The sequence below is a fragment of the Carassius carassius genome, chromosome 15 (genome assembly GCF_963082965.1).
Source record: "Carassius carassius chromosome 15, fCarCar2.1, whole genome shotgun sequence".
NCBI classification, from domain to species: Eukaryota; Metazoa; Chordata; class Actinopteri; order Cypriniformes; family Cyprinidae; genus Carassius; species Carassius carassius.
Window position 1 is genome coordinate 33,772,755 of NC_081769.1, and position 17,506 is coordinate 33,790,260.

At 38.0% G+C, this 17,506-nt stretch overlaps 1 protein-coding gene across 1 annotated transcript in view; it reads right to left on the reverse strand.

The window, feature by feature from the left end:
- The window catches only part of LOC132158958 (E3 ubiquitin-protein ligase znrf2-like), a 53,778-nt gene that overhangs the window by 34,934 nt on the left and 1,338 nt on the right, over window positions 1–17,506 (reverse strand). The window lies entirely within an intron of this gene.

Genomic DNA, 17,506 nt, shown 5'->3' on the forward strand with positions numbered 1-17,506 from the left:
CTAGTGAACTTCTACCAACGTCTTAACTATACACAATGTGACAAAGCAGATACAAAATGATACATTACAGTAGCATTCAAAATTTGAGTTGGTGAGGTTTTTTAAAATAGATCAATAGCTAGGCAAATTAATACTAAATAAAAACGCATGTTATATGAGATTACTTCAGCTTGAAAATGACCAAACAAAAAGGGTAACGTTAATTTGCAAAAGCTGTGTCACAACAAATCAGGAGCTCCCTTATCAGTTCTGCTTTCAGTACTGGAGAATAAGAGATACATTCTTGGATGTTCATGTACTAATAAAAACGTTATCTTGCACATTTTATCTCCCCAACATATTTTAATTTGAAATAAGTTTATAACATGTTACTATTCCAAATTCAGAAGAAATTGGAATTATATTGGTTTTAATGTAATCTATAATGGTGTCTACTGGTATTTGATGGATTCTATGGTGGGATGTAATCTGGCAGATGGGAAACTATAGAACAACAGTTATTTCTATTGAAATTATGCCATAAAAACACACAAAAAAAGGAGTTTTGTAATTCATAAGAATTTCTGTCATGCCTCTTGTTTTGGGGGGTCCAAAAAAAAAACACAATTAGATATTTTACCGAAATTGCACAGGCCTAATAAACGCATAGGTTGTATTCTCTGAATATAAAATGTAAACACTGAGGAGATAATAACAGCTATTGAAATGACCTGATGGACAACGCAGCACACAAAACCCATCCACTGCAGTTTTTAAAGCAACATTTAGAGCCATTCATTCTGAGGTAAGACAGAAATCAGTTCAAGCAGGACACATTTATCTGAGCAGGTTGGCTTTATTCATGTATATAACTAACTCTATAAATGATAAACCTGATTTGTAAAAGCCACTAGTACTTCATCTGAGTTTAAGGATCTGGTGAGTGCAAATGCAGACTTAAGGGTGATTATTCAGCAATCAGGAGGCGCTCGAGTGTAGCAAACCTGACATAAAACCCAACCATTGGGAAATTGCGAATTGACTGAAGATGCCATCTAATGTGCCATATGCATTCAGCGAGGGAGATAGGACTCTTACCTCCTCTAAGTGCTCAGTTAACTAGATGACATGAGCCTGTCTGCACACTGCACATCTGGAGGCATGATTTGCATTCAGAAAATTATGTTTGCTTCACTCATGCAGCCAACACGTAGCTTCATCTGAAAGGTAAAAATGCAACCGATGGGGTGCAATTTGGCTAAATTCAAGATAACAGTAGAAAGCATGAATCAAAACCTCATCAAGAATTGCTCTCAAGAGATGACATGCGTAATGCAAATTTATTGCATGCACAGAATATCTGGACGACATACTAAATTTGCTGAAATAAGCTAAACTGAATTTTGTAAACATCCTGTTTGTTATCAGAGCGTGCATAATTTTGCATCATTTCGGCACACACAGAAAAATTATAATATCCTCAAAACAAATGGTGCATGCATACGGATTACCATGAAATGCATGTAGTGATAAAATGCTAACTTTGAATGCAATGCAAGTCACTCTGGCTAAAAGCGTCTGCCTAATGCATAAGTACAAACATAAATAATTCAAAGCTTGTATGTGTGTATAAGACATTTTAATGGAATACTGCTTGCAGAGATAATCACACGACTTAAAGAGTTTAATAAGATTACATTCCTGCCTTTTTGATGCTGAGATGATCCAAGCGCTCATGCATTCATGATTTACAGTCATGCTCAATAGCATTCATCTAACTATATGACTATGAGGATTTCAACACTGTAAAGACCTGTGGAGGAACAAATCAAACGATCTTTATAAGAACAATAGACATTGTGCAAGAACACAAAGTGGTGCGTTACAAAACGAGATATGGTCATATAAAAAGGAAAGTCACAACAGATCAAGAGTAGCTCTTCCTGTAAATGACAAGTCTATTTAAAGCTGCAAGTCTTTGCCAGCATTTTCATTTCTGAAAATCAGCTTTTGCTATGACTTTTAGTTCCCTATGAGTAGTGTGATTACAGGAATAGCTCATGAAAAAATTGTTTCTACATCTCATATATACATCAACTGCTAAAGCATCACAATAGTCCACAAGTAATCCAGTCCATCAGTTAACATCTTGAGTTCTGGTCTGAATCAGGAGAGAAATCTGCACGGATCAAGCTCTGTTTAAACTAGAGCTGAAACAACGAATCGATTTAATCGATTAAAATCTATTCTTAAAATAGTTGTAAACTAATTTAGTCATCGATTCGTTGCTAAAAAACTTATTTGCCATAAGCGGCTCATTTCGGGCATATTTCAAATCTGCGGTGACCAAAGTGTGGCAGTAATGAGCCACCGGAGGTTTTACTCAGCTAGTACAGCAGGAGAAGTAGCAAATAGCCAATAGCTGGCCTCGTTTTATGTCATGTGCTTCCCAAAACAGCGTCTCTGCAGCATTCAGCAGGATGTGGGAGTACTTTACTTTGAGCCTTCAAAAAATAAGAGTAACCTGTAAACTCTGCACTACTGAACTGTTTAAGGGGACGTTCACATATCGCGTCTTTTGCGCGCTCAAGTTCGTTATTTCCAATGTAGGCGCGCAGTATGCGCCCTCATAATGGAAGCGACGCGGTCGCGACGCGCCCGTTTTTCCAGGCGCGTCTGCACCGCATCGAGTTAAAAACATTTAAACTTTTCAGAATGCAGCAAGCGCACCGCGGGTCATGTGACAAGAACTAAATAATCAGCTTCATCCTTTCCCGTAACAACATTTAAATCTCAGTCAAGATGAGGGAACAGCTGATCATAGCTGTATATGGCTTTCCATTTTGAAATAAATTTAGTAGCAGAGCTACTGCAAGCGATTTTTAGAGCTGCAAATCCATTTATCCTTTGCTGAAATTTCCGCGTCTTCAAGGAGAGAGCACGTCATGGTTGCTTAGCAAAGGCAGACGCCTCAGGGGCGATTCTGTGCGAGCGCTTGGGAAAGAAGGAGAAAGTGGCGCGCCTAGCGTTTTCCACGCGTTTTTAGGCGCGATATGTGAACGGCCCCTAAGACTTTTATTTGTGCAGATTCTCCAGTACAATGTTGTTTGCAAATGTTTAGTCGTAAAAGCTGATAACATTGCTTTTTAACAGTTAACATTTAAAGCTTTACAAACATGTGATCTGTGATTCTGTGATCAGTTTGTCGTTTACCAGTTCATAATTCAGTCGTGCAGCCTAATTATGACTGAATGAGAGAGGTAAATGTTTAAATTTATTTGAAATGCACTTTTTTTTCTAAGTATTCACTGCTCTTTTTCACACAGCAGGTTTTTTGTGTGTGTCCAATTTTTTTTTCTGGACAACCTTCTGATGGATTTTACTTTAAATTGTGAGTTCCATTCAGGTTTCATGCCATTGGCACTTTATTCGAAGGATTGTTTACAATTTCACAGCAAAAGCTATAAAGCTGTTTCCCAGTAAATAATAAAATGCACTGCAATTTTATTCTGTTTTATCCTTATTCTTCGTGAAAATATGTTCTGAAAGATTCATTAATAAGCTTTGTTCGGGATGTTAAACTACTTTAGGAGCTCTAAGGACTGCCATGGTGAAAACATTATTTGAAATCTCCTTGTGAAATTTGCTAGAGTATGGGTCAGTGTTCTGATTGCAGAAGAGTTCAACAAAAGGATTACTAACACAATAAAACAACTCCAGGTATATTTTTGATAAGGATTTGACAATGCAAAATGGTTAAAATCTCTTAAAAATCTATGCTGAAGGATAAAGACCATTTATTAATAATTTACTTGGGGGGAAAAATGGGAAAAACTAAAATATAAGTACATAAACCGATTAATCGTAAAAAATAATCGACAGATTAATCGATTATCAAAATAATCGTTAGTTGCAGCCCTAGTTTAAACAGCTCTAAACAAATAAGTGTCTGGATTCTGACGAGAGACAACAGGAGATGCACTTTTTAACTGAAGGAAGTGTTATGGATTATGGACTCGTATTGGAGTTAAAAAATGAGCACGTTTATGGCAAATTTTCATTTTTGGGTGAATTGTTCCTTTAAATGCATAAAAGGTCTGAGTGGCATTTGCAAATACAAAAATAAAAATATTTTAAATGTAGTTTAAGAGTAAGAGCCGATCAGAGGACGATGGGAATGCTTTCTTTGGCACACCTTGAAATCATGAGTATATAGTATACACACAAAAACATCCTTGTTTCAGGAAATCTAACTCACTATAACCTCCTTTGTGCCAACACTACGGCAGCGCTTAATCTGGACCTGATCCGCTGAAGAAAGGGTGAAACTAATTATAATCAGTCAATCTGATGCTCAGATACTCCAGCTACTTCATAGGCCAGTCCATAAAAATAAACCTTTACTGATTTACACTAGTGACTGATAGTTTATAAAAATGTTAGTGTCCAAAGCTCATGGAAACATTGTGAAGCCTCATACATCCATAGCAGAATAACATACAACTACATTCCCATGAGCTTCTCTTCTTGAGAATAAACAGATCCATACGGTCTGTTCTGCATCTGATTATGATGCGTCCTCTTCCTGTTTATGTCCAGAGGGAACCGGCTGTGCGTTTGTCCCTTCTGTCATTCAAGTCTCTCAGTATAACTGCACATAACACTTAACATGTAATTTGAAGAAGATTTGAAAAATGGGTTTTATTTTTGGAAAAATCTATCCTTTAATCCTAGTCAGACTTAAACCTCAGGCTCAGAGCTCTACAAATGCTGACAAGCAATATTAAGCCAGAGAAAGCATGGCTCTTTGACTTTTCCTCCAGCATATCGGAGACATAATGCTTCACATTTTCAGCCTCCCTGCTCTGTATAAAACATCTAATATATTACTCCTTGTGTACAAGAGTCTCAAAGAGCTTTATCTGGGAGCAGTTCCTTCAAAACTTTCAACTCGCAAATACCTTACAGCTAGCTATATCACTTTACAAGAGCACACTGGAAATAAAAGTTGCAGAAGTATGCAAATAAAGAAGGAAAAAACAACTTGATATAAAGAGCTGGGTAATAATATAGTTTGCATTTTGCACTGAAAATAAAATCAGGTTGAGATGGGATATATAGCATTTACTTCATTGCAAATAAATTTGGATAATAATATATATTATTTCAGGCTGTCTGCAGGATTGATGTCCATGTCAAACGCTCAGGACACAGCAGCACGGTGGGACATTGACTATTGATTCCTAGATCGTCCAGCGGTGTTTGCAGACATGCGTGGACATCATAAAACATCTCATCTGTGTGAGATCCTCCACACGACCAGGTCGAACCGAATCTACAGCGTGAGAAATGAACCATGACCTGCTGACTCAGAAACATCAGCGGCTGCCAAGAAGGACGGGTCGGGATAATGGTTTACAAAGTGTGATGGTGGCAATACGTCAAACAGAGATTGTGCTACGCTGCTTATTAGGGCTGTCAACGAATATTCTAAATACGAATATGTATTCGAATAGTTTAAAAAAAAAACGAAAATTTCGAAGGTGAAAATTAATATTAGAATTTTTAAAAAAGTGTGGAAAAAAGGCCCGCGGTAGTTGAGGCGTGGTTGCCTGCTTTGCGAGTGGGCCGCTAGCGCGCCTGAGGGTTCAGGGACAGGTCACAGCCTCACAGGAGTCGCACTGTCTGGCACAGCATCACTGCTGAAAGTTGACGCGTCTTCATGGAAGATGCCAGCAAGTGCAGAGCCCAACTCGACCGCAGCAGAGAAAATGAGGTAAAATTGTTGACCCGCGAGATAAAGTTGTATGCAAGCTATTTAAGATACAGTTAGCATACCATTCGACCACTAGCAACATGAGGTCACATCTCAAAAATGTGCACCCAAATGAGCATGGCATAATGTGTGGAACTCCAGCTAAACAGTCACGTCTTGACACTTAACGTTACTTTGCATCGACCGCCGCAAGCACTTTGTCTGCAACATGACAAGAGGCCATAACGGATAAATTAATTTTGTTCATTTGTAAGGACATGAGACCGATCAGTATCGCGGATGGGGCACGCTTCGGGGAGTTCTGTCAAGCAATGGATCCGAGGTTTGATTATTTATCGTTTCATGTCAAGGAAAAGTTCCATGTTTACCATAGCACAGATCGCTCGGAGCATTCAATGTCAGTTCTATATGCTGTAAAAGTTCAATTAATATTAATAATATTTGTTTCAATCACTGAATGCAGCCTGCTATATTTGGGACAACAGTCGCGACCTTAAATTGCTTGCACAAAAATGTGTTTGTTCATTTAAACCATTATGCACAGAGAACGTGAGGGTGAGAGAGCGTGAGGTCTGCAGTCTTGGCCATTAGTTGATTTCCTTGTTTTTGTGTAGGTAATACGTTGTCATATATGTTTAAACTTAAATAGACTATCTATACAAGTAGTTATGTCTCTTCGTATTATTTTTGCCTGTTATTGACGTAATGCGCGTCATTGACAACATGCGCAACCAGATGTTCGAATAGTTCGAATATTCGTGTATTTTTTAGAGGGAATATTCAAACGTTATTTTTGAGCAATTTTGACAGCCCTACTGCTTATACAGCATTAGATAGATTTAGCACATTAGGTATTCTGAATATTCAGCATGCAGAAAAATAGGTTGGAAATCTATTTGGAGTGCTGCTTAACTTATAGGGCTGTGACGGTGGCTGATTTTTTACCACCGTGGTAGTCATGGACCAACAACCGCCGGTGGCGCGGTGTTTGAAAAAAAAAAAAAGAAAAGAAAACAAAACACACACACACACACACACACACACACACACACACACACACACACACACACACACACATATATATATATATATATATATTAGTGTCAAAATTTGCTCGTTAACGAAGGCGATAATTTTTTTCCAGTTTAACGTATTCAAATTATTTTACGTAGGGGCGGGGATGGCCACCCACTCACAACTGCTGCTTCCGTCACTTTTTCTCAAGACAAGAAGTGAATTTATTCAGTCGCAGAATGACTGAACACGAGACATTTCAGACACGCACTCCACTTCACTTTATTATCAGGTGCAAGTTACGCGAGCGCGGACGGTCCTGTGCTCAAAGGCGGCGCGCGCTTCCTTTGTGCGTATCCTTTCATATCTAACTGCGAAATAAACTATGTGCAAGCAGTGTCGTGGTCAGTTAATTCATGGAATTACCAAAAAAGGTGATTAAAGCTGACTTAAACTGTGCATGCATGTAATATATTTTATATATATTATATACAGGATATATTTATATGTATGCACGTCTAGAAATCAGCCCAGCACTGTCTCACTCATCTAACACATCCTATTTAACTCGTCAGTTAGTGTTTATTTGAGCACTTCTGTCAGTGAACGCCGCCTGCAAAACACTAAAATAAATATCAAAGAAATAATTCAGTTAAACAAGAAAGTAGCCTAAATAAGAAAGTTAAATACCCCCTATCTAACGGACGCGAGCGACGCAGCGCGACAAAATACTCATTATAATCAGTGATGCTACACTGGATGCAGCACAACACGACATGATAAATCCCCGTCCGGTCTGTGATGTAGGCTACTGACACTGAGTTCAAATGTCCTGTATAGACACTAGACAGACTAAACCGGTCGCAACGCGGTTGTGTTGCGTCTGGTTTACTTTTCCGCCACCAAGCAAGCTCAATAACTAACTCCTCATCTGCACGTGCTCTCTTTGAAATAGGAATCGTTGCCATATTTCTTGTTACCATCGTTTATTCACCGCTGTCTCGTTTGTATTTGGCCAGTTTGGAGAAAGCCTCACCAAACCTGACCAGCCAGCGTTTGCGATCACGAGAACTTGTGCAAACGCTGATTGGTGACATGAATGCAGATGACTCCAGATCGGTGATGCGGTATTTGCTTTCCCAACAAGATCCATCGCCCAACACTAAATTAATTTGCTGAATACATAAACTGTATTTTCCTTAAGTGTTAAAATCAGTGTTAATTAACTCACTCTCGTGTCATAAACCCGTATCGCTTTCTTTGTTGTCCTACTATGTTTTCTTCCAAACTGGTATGACTTTCTATGATATTTTGAAAAATGTTAGGATCCAACCACACTGAATCCTATTCACTTTTATGGAATCTTGTTTCTACCAAAGGATAAGTAACAAAAACATAAATAACGTAATTGCAACTTTTTCAGACAGTACAGATGTTTTTGTCCCCTCACAATTCTGAGAAAGAATTTCAAAAATCACATAAACTTATATAGATATAAACTTGCAAATCAGAGGGGAAAAAAATACAAATTTTGAGATATAAAGAAAAGAATTGTGAATATGAACTTGCAATATTTACTTTTTTTTTATTTTTTTGGAAACAAAAATAATTGAGAGATATAAAGTTGTAATTATGAGAAAAAGTCAGATTTCTGAGTTTATATCATGCAGATCTAACATGAATTAGTAAAATTCCTTTCAACCGCTTTAAATTAGACCAAACTTTAATTTTGTTGGGTCGTAGTGAAGATCTTTAACTTTGTGTGTTTTAATACATTTTACAATAATAATAATAAATTTTATAAGAAAAAGATTGCAAGAAAATAAGTCAGAATTACGAATATTTCAATTCTGAGTTTTTCTTCTAACAATTCAGAATTTTTTTCTCATAATTGTTAGAAAACAAAGTCTGAATTGCAAGATAAAAAGTGATAGCACAGCCAAAAATATAAATTCTATCATAATTAACTCGTTCCAAACCCATATTACTTTCTTTATCTTCTACTTTCTTACACTTTCTTTCTTTTTGTAATATTTAGAAAAATGTCAGACTTTTATGGAAGTATGCTTTTGCTACGGATCATTTAAAAAAAAAAAAAAAAAAAAAAAATCATTGTAACAACAAGACTGCAATTTTTTCTCAATTCTCTCAAGATACAAACTTGCAATTCTGAAAAAAAAAATAATAATAATGGTAAATGTGAAATGTTAAAGGAACACTCCACCGTTTTTTTGAAATAGGGCTTATTTACATTATTTCCTACATTTAGATAGGTGGGCAAATGCATTTTTGTGTCAGTGCATGCATTGTTTTAGTTTGACTGGGTCGGCGTTAGCTTAGCACAATGAATGGAATCCTTTGTTGCCAGCTAGCATGGCCTGAGTAAAAGTGATCAAAAAAATTTAAAAAACCCACCTAATTACTTCTTGTGGCCTGCGTATTCACAACAAGTACAAATAGTGATCCAGATTAACACTAGGCGATTTCCTAGGCAGATATTGACTTGGGACTATATTATGGGGAAGCACAGGCGAAGCACTGCTACTTCGGCGCAGAGATATCACACAACACATGAAATCCCACGACTTCCGTCAACATACCGGCGTGAATAGTAGCTGCCTGGCTATTTTCCTTACAGTACACGAATGGCGATGAACATGGCTGATTTTGAGAGAGACGAAGAGGGTGACTTCTCAGACAGTCAAGAACAAGAACCATACCTATTTGAACCAGAGTTTACAGAAGACGAGCTGCGTGCTTTGGAAATAGAACGACAGGAGGAGGAGGTTGCGATCGCTCAACAGCCTGAGGACGTGAGGATGAGAGCCAACATGAACTGGTGGTGTGAATGTGGGGGAATATGCCAATCTATGCCGACGGAAATAGAGTGTCTGTGCTGTAGAGAGTGGGACATGTTTTTGCCATTGATGACCAGGCTCAAAACGTCAGATCAAGATGAGCGTGCCCGAAGTTGTGTCACATCTACAGAGGATTTCACGGCGCTGATCCATTCTGCAGTACTCGATTTTTTTTCCTGGTGTGAAAGTGAACTGGAAAAAACGCCCCACGCCGAATGGACCAATTGGACAGCTGTCCACAGAGTAAGAGATTATTTTAATCATGACGCATGTATAGATCGACCCATATTATACCTGTATTCACATAGAGTTGATGTTTTCACAGGCAATATAGGTTATATAGGAAGAGAAATAAAAGACAACTTACATGTGCACTTTGTTCTTCCTGTGCTTTGAAAATAGATGGGACGGCCGTATCTTTCAGACGTAGTACCGTCTTTCTGGACCCATATTCCATTTTTTCAAAGTAGTCCTCCGGTGCAAAATGTTCTTCGCAAACACGATACTGCTTTATTTTGTTGAGAGGCGTTGAACTACAGATCTCCAGAGCTGCTAGCCATTTATTTCTCAGTTCCACATTAGATGGAATTCTGTGAAACATTACATTCGTGTATGTCCTTTGCTTGTTCTCACAACCTTTTGCTATGCAGGTAATAACCATGTTTGCTGTAACTTCTCAAAATAAATCATCCAAAAGCGAAGACACTCGGTGCAGGTCACGCCGGTATGTTCTTCTTCTTCTGTTTTTTTGACACGTTGCACGCCGCTATGTTGACGGAATTCGTGGGATTTCATGTGTTGCGTGATATCTCTGCGCCGAAGTAGCAGTGCTTTGCCAAAGCAGCAGTGCTTCGCCTGTGCTTCCCCATAATATAGTCCCAAGTCAATATCTGCCTAGGAAATCGCCTAGTGTTAATCTGGATCGCTATTTGTACTCGTTGTGAATACGCAGGCCACAAGAAGAAATTGGGTGGGTTTTTAAAAAAAATTTTGATCACTTTTACTCAGGCCATGCTAGCTGGCAACAAAGGATTCCATTCATTGTGCTAAGCTAAGCTAACGCCAACCCAGTCAAACTAAAACAATGCATGCACTGACACAAAAATGCATTTGCCCACCTATCTAAATGTAGGAAATAATGTGAATAAGCCCTATTTAAAAAAAACGGTGGAGTGTTCCTTTAACTCAATTGCAAGATACAGACTTGCAATACTGAGAAGAAAAGTAAAAATCGTGAGATTACAGAACAATTACAGTTCTTATTTTTCACTGTTTGGCGGAAAACAAAAAAACAAATGCGAGAGATCATGCAGAAATCTGAGTCAAAAAGGATGGTGTTAGAAAAAGTATATTTTTAAAAATGGCATAAATGCGAGTAAATCATGACAGAAATGCAAACTATCCCTTTAACCGTTGCAGAAGGCCTTAGGCATGAAGCGTGTGTGTGCATGTGAGAGAGATGAAGAGAGATGGCTGCAGATGGAAAGCTCTTGGAGCAGCGGGTGGAACGGAGCCAGTGCTGAGAGTAATGCAGACGAAAGAGAGGCTCTCGAGTCATTAAGAGAGGATCTTGAACTGCTGCGGCAGCACACTGGGACAGAGCGGCCAGCCGGCCCGACTACTGACCCATTCCCAAACACAGGCCAAGTTCAAGCTGTTTCCCTGAGGTCAGCCCATTCCCTCTGAGAGTAGTTCTTTTGCTCTTTGCACTAGTTATCTGGAGTTATTCAATACATTCATTTCTGAAAAAAGAGTTTTAAATCAGTTCGCTGGAACAGTCTGAACTGATTCACAAATGTTTTTTTTTACTTCAATTCTTTTTTCAGCAATTTAAATCCCTTAAAACTAGTCTTTGATAATTAACATTATTTCTACATCAAAAATTAACTCTCCACGCTTTCCTCATTAAGTATGCATGCATTCATGAATATGCAAATTAGTCTCCACCTCTACCCTGCTCCACTTTCATTCAGTTAACTGAAGTAGAAAATGTTAAACAATTGCAATATTTTACTTTATCTTTAAACCAGGAACTAACAACCGACATTTTTTAAACTTCCTTTGGTTTAAAAGAAAGAATAAATAATAAAATGCTTGACCAATTGATTTTTACTAATGAATTTGGACATGGTTTGTCTTGAAGCATAAAAAAAACACCAGATTACAACATTAAAATCTTGATCTTTTCATTTTTCTAATAACAAGATCATGTGTACACTGATAAAAACAGTTTGCATGCACCGCCTCAGTGTCAAAACTACGGTCATATTTATCAGTCAGATTGGTATCAGACAATCACAGTACTAAAATATTCATTATCTGTACCTACTCGTGCAATAATAACAACATTAGCTTAGACAAAGCTGCATTCAAACAGCATGTCATAAGCGAAAGCTCTGGTGCTTTGGACAGCTGTGTTAGTCTGAATTCAGATATATAATCATGCAATGGAGATATCCACTCTTTCCCCACATCTCAGTCATCTGGACATCTCCTTAGTCTCATACAGTCCAAATCAGATCTGGATGAGACCGCTGACACTGCACAGAATCATTTACATTAAGTAAATAAAGACTGGCAAAGGACGTGTTTCTGAAAGCACAGTGACACCGAATCGAGCTGCTGGATCTGGTTTCAATGGTGGTTTGTGGTTAGAGAATGTTCTAGGCTTTAGTCAACAGGTTTGTAGAACATGAAGACAACGAAGTCAAAAGTAACCTTATTTAATAGTCTTAATGAAAGTTTCTGCACTTATTGCGCTTAATTCATCCTTGTATGATCGACTGAAGTTAGTGTGAGGGAAGTGTGTCCAAACTTTTGACTGGTACTGTATTATAGCATACACAAAGAATAACAGCCGATATAGCGATATCAGACTTTTTTTACTCCATAAAATCGGTATCGGCCCTCCAAAAAAACATATCGCTCTGGCTCTAGTAGACATGATCTGAGGAGACAGATGAAGCACACACTGTACTTTAATACTTAGTTTTAGATGTTTCAAATCATCACTCAATGCAATAGTACTAGAGATGACTGCATTAGCAAACACTACTGATAAATGCCTATTATGACCATGCTAAATTTTGCATGATTTTGCCTCCAGGTCTGATGCAAACTGCACATACAGAGCGAAGCGAGTCTGTTAAAGGGAGGGTTCCCACGTGTGTTCCTATTATTGAAAGTGAACTAAAGTCTCACTTCCCTTTAAAAACTCCCTTCTTGATCTCATCCACAGTTGGTTAAAAGTCATACTTAGCCATTTCAACAATGTTTAAAGATTAACTTCAATCACTAGCGAAAGCCTGTTACAGAATTTAAGTTTAATCCAGGACACAACGGCTGGGGAAATTCCATCTCAGAAACACACAGCCTCACCTGTCTTTCCATTGGATTTGAATATTGTTTGTAAGAAACTATGAACAGCCAAAATGACACTGAACATCAGCAGTTATCACGTTAAAACATGTAGTACAATGTAAAACTTTTTTTATTATTATTATTTTCTTTTCTTTTATGCAAAGCACTTTGAATTACCATTGTGTATGAAATGTGCTATATAAATAAACTTTCCTTGAAGCCATATTTCACCACAATATCAAATCACTAAATCCCTCCTGTATCTCAAACAGTAGAATATGCAATGCAAAGGTCATGGGTTTGATTCCCAGGAAATGCATGAACTGAAAAGTTGTATGCATGCATTAACTGTTGGAAAGGATAAATGCAAATGTATGTCATGCATAAAAGGAAAGCATTTACCAATTGCATAATTAAAATGTGCAGCAATTGGTAGCTGGGTAATGCCGTGACTCAGAATGGGTATTTTCTACTAGGGATGGGCGTTTTCCACAAATATCACATTCGAATATTTGAGCTCACAAAAAACGAATATTCGAATATTCGCTTATTTAAATTAAGTTTAAGGAGTCAGACGTTATTTTTCAGCAACATTTGTTTTCGTCATTTTGAACAAGCTTACAATAAGCTTGAACATTACACATCGTGTTTTGTAGCTGAAAACCTTTAACAATGCGTGCAAACAAACAAAAGTACAGATTAAAAGCAAAAAAAAAAAATGATTGGGGGAAAGTCGCCTCCTTAGTCTGTTAACAATAAGGCCGGCCGCGGAGAAAACGCGCTCTGACGGCACAGACGTTGTCGGGACTCACAAATAACGGTGTGCTAAGCGAATACGTTTTGTGAAGCGCTTAATGTTTTCGTTTCACCACTGAATGGGATCCTCATCTGGTGGAATACATGGCTCCAGCAAGAACTGCTCCCACTCGTCTCGGCTGGACTCTCTGTAATCATCGCTGGAGAACTGGCTCAGCCTTTTCCGACGAGTGGGTATTGCATCCGCTTCATCGTGGCGACTGCATCCGCACCACTCGCATCAAGGGAAATGATCCGATAATGTTCAAAAAAGTTTTTTTTTTTCTTACTTCTCTCATGTTTTCATCGAGAAACCTGAGATGTTTGTGCCTGGGGTCTAGGTCAGACGCGAGAAGAGGAGTTTTCACTGCATTCTCCAAGTTAGCGGTGTTTGTTCGTTGCTTGAGAGATGCTGCAACAATGTTCTTGGGTCCCGTTTTTTCCAGGCGCGTCCGCACTGCATGGAGTTAAAAACATCTCAACTTTCAGAATGCCACAAGTGCACCGCGGGTCATGTGACAAGAACTAAACATTCAGCTTCATCCTTTCCCTTAACAACGTTGAAAGCTCAGCCAAGATGAAGGAACAGCTGATCATAGCTGTATATGGACTGCCATTTTGAAATAAGCAATTTTTTTTTGTGCTGCAAATCCATTTATCCTTTGCTGAAATTTCCGCGTCTTCATGGAGAGATGCGTCGCCTCAGGAGTGCTTCTGCCCGAGCGCTTTGGAAAGAAGGAGAAAGCGGCGTGCATAGCCTTTTCCACGCCTTATTAGGCGCGATATGTGAATGGCCCCTTAAACATTCATTAATTATTTTTTGCTTGCATACACCTTCAAATATGCCGTGGAGAATCACAGAAAGTGACCAAATTAGGTTTTATTGTGAACTTTTTTTTTTTTGCGAAATTCGAATATCATTTTTATTTATCGAATTATTAGAGCAGAACGAATATTCGAATGTTCGACTATCCGTGCACATCCCTATTTTCTACAATGTAAAATATAAATTTTTAACAGAAATATATAAATAAGAATAAGAAATTTCACTAATACAATGTTTTAAACAAATTTGCAATTATTTAAAGGAACAGTCTACCCATAAATGAAAGTTTGTTAAAAAATGCACTCACCTTTTTTCTTTCTTCACGATTTGGATAAATGTTTCATTCCTTTTCTACCTCAGCAATAGATGCTCTGCAGTGAATGGGTGCCGTCAGAATAAGAGTCCAAACAGCTGATAAAACATCACAATAATCCACAAGTAATCCACAGCACTCCAGTCCATCCGTTAACATCTGGAGAAGACAAAAGCTGAAACATATCCTGCATTAAGGCGTTTTTAAATCAAATACACAGAGTCTATAATCCATAAGGCCTAAAAAAAAAAAAGTTTGGTTCCGGTTGGTTGTCAGTTGAGGTCATTGGTCGGTAGGGATTTATTTTTTTTATTTATTTATTTATTTTTTTCTCCAGTGGCAGTTTTACACACACACACACACACACACACACGCGCGCTGATTTTAAATGTGTGTACCGGTACCTTTACGACAGTGATTCTGTATTCCCGTTTTAAGTCTGTTGTTGCCATAGACACGCAAAACGCACACACACACAAAAAAAGCCTTCGCGGGAGTTTGACAGGCAATCTCATAGTAGATTAACTTGGAGGATTTGAACTTGAAAAACGGAGTGTACAGACATCTTTTTGTAGTCAAACAACATTCTTTGTTATGTTCATTTATGTGGTTTATTTGATTTTGATGCTATAAATTAACTAGAAGCAAGAGACGATCAGTTAGTTTTAACTGATGATCTAACTTACAGCGATCTGTTCGACACATTCAAGAGCCACAAAACGGTATTTATTGTTTACATTTCTTTAAAAAATGACCACATTTGAAAGGTGAAATAACCAAACAAGACTTTGTTTCATATTAAAAGTAAGCTGGTAATGTTAATGTCCTGTCTGTCAGCATGTTGTCAGTGCCCTCTCTGTTCCGCGATATATTGTTTACTCCCCCCTCCCCCCGTGTTTCTCTTAATGTTACGATTTCCAAACCTTAAGTTATAGCTCACTTTAGGAATTGACAGTTAAAGGGTTTTGATGCAATACTTAATGGTTTTTAACGGATTACTTAAGTGTAAAACAGCATTTAAAGGAAACTGTAATTTAATTAACGATGTGTGAAAGACCGTTCTTCCCCAGTCTCATAAAATAAATTTGGGTCGCACATAAATTGACAGGGTCGGTCGGAAACCGGAACCAAACAATTTTTTTTTTAGGCCTAATAACACTTCCTCCAGTGAAAAGTGTTCTGGTCTGAATCAGGAGAGAAATCTGCACAGATCAAGCTCCGTTTACAAGTCAAAACAGCCCAAAACTGCTCTAAACAAATATGTGGCTACATTTTGATATAAGAGACAAAAGGAGATGGACTTTTTGACTGGAGGAAGCATTATATTTTAGCTGGAAGCAATGGTTTGAAGATAAAAATCTCTTAAATGTTAGATTTGTTACTTTCAAACACACATCTTTTGTCTTCTCCAGATGTTAACTGATGGACTGGAGTGCTGTGGATTATTGTGATGTTTTATCAGCTGTTTGGACTCTCATTCTGATGGCACCCATTCACTGCAGAGGATCCACTGGTTAGCAAATGAAGCAATGACACATTTAACTCCAAATCTGATGAAGAAACACTCATCTGACCGGAGCACATTATCAGCCAGATTTCATTTTTGGCTGAACTATTTCTTTGAAAGCAGTATTACAAATAATTTCCTTGTAAATAATGTAATGGTCCTAAAAACCGGCTTCATTTACTTATTTTTTCTTTTCTGATTTTGAGGTGAAATATGACCTGAACCTGTTGTTGACAGATTTCCTGTGATTCAGCCAGTTAAACCACATGATAACACCAGTGTTTGTGAAACAGCAGATTACTGAGCAGGTTCTCAGAAAAACAACAACAAAAGACCTGCATGATGACTGAACTGCTCGGAAATAATCATCATCTCTCACTTGCATCTCTACACCTGAACTCCCTAACCGCAACCTTTGGGCTCTGAACACATCGCCGTCTCTCAACACAGACGCCCCAGCATGCATCTGTAGAATACGGCATACAATGCTGCACAAGAGTGCACCAGTTTAGAAAAGATCATCCAGAATATAAAAAAGGTTAATGACATCCTTCCACAAAGAGAGCACTTCAACCCATAATAAACAGAAACATACTCTTTCTCCACTGCAGGAAACAAACCTCCGGTTTGGTTGGTTTAACCTAGTAAGCATTGGTTTGACCTACTGGTTAAAGATCTGTGACAGGTTGCATGAACCGAAAAGTTTTACTTTACAGCTACTTGTTAATGTAACTTGACTTGATATTATAACCAGTTAAAAAACAAAAACAAACAACACATTTAACTTGTAAGACTTGGACTGGCAACCAGACACTGGACTGGTGGTAACAAAGGTTGAAGGTCACCAGATCTCATCAACCGTAATAAGCAAAAACATCTTTTCCCATTGGATGATAAAAACGAACCAATAGTTCAGCTGATTTAACCGTAATAGTTGGTTAAAGATCTGGGCTGGTAACTAAAAGGTTGAAGGTTCAAACTCCACAAAGGTTGATTCATAAGCTGGGTAGTTGACATAAAAAAAAATTGTTTTACACTTAACCTCTAAAACATATACACACACACACACACACACACA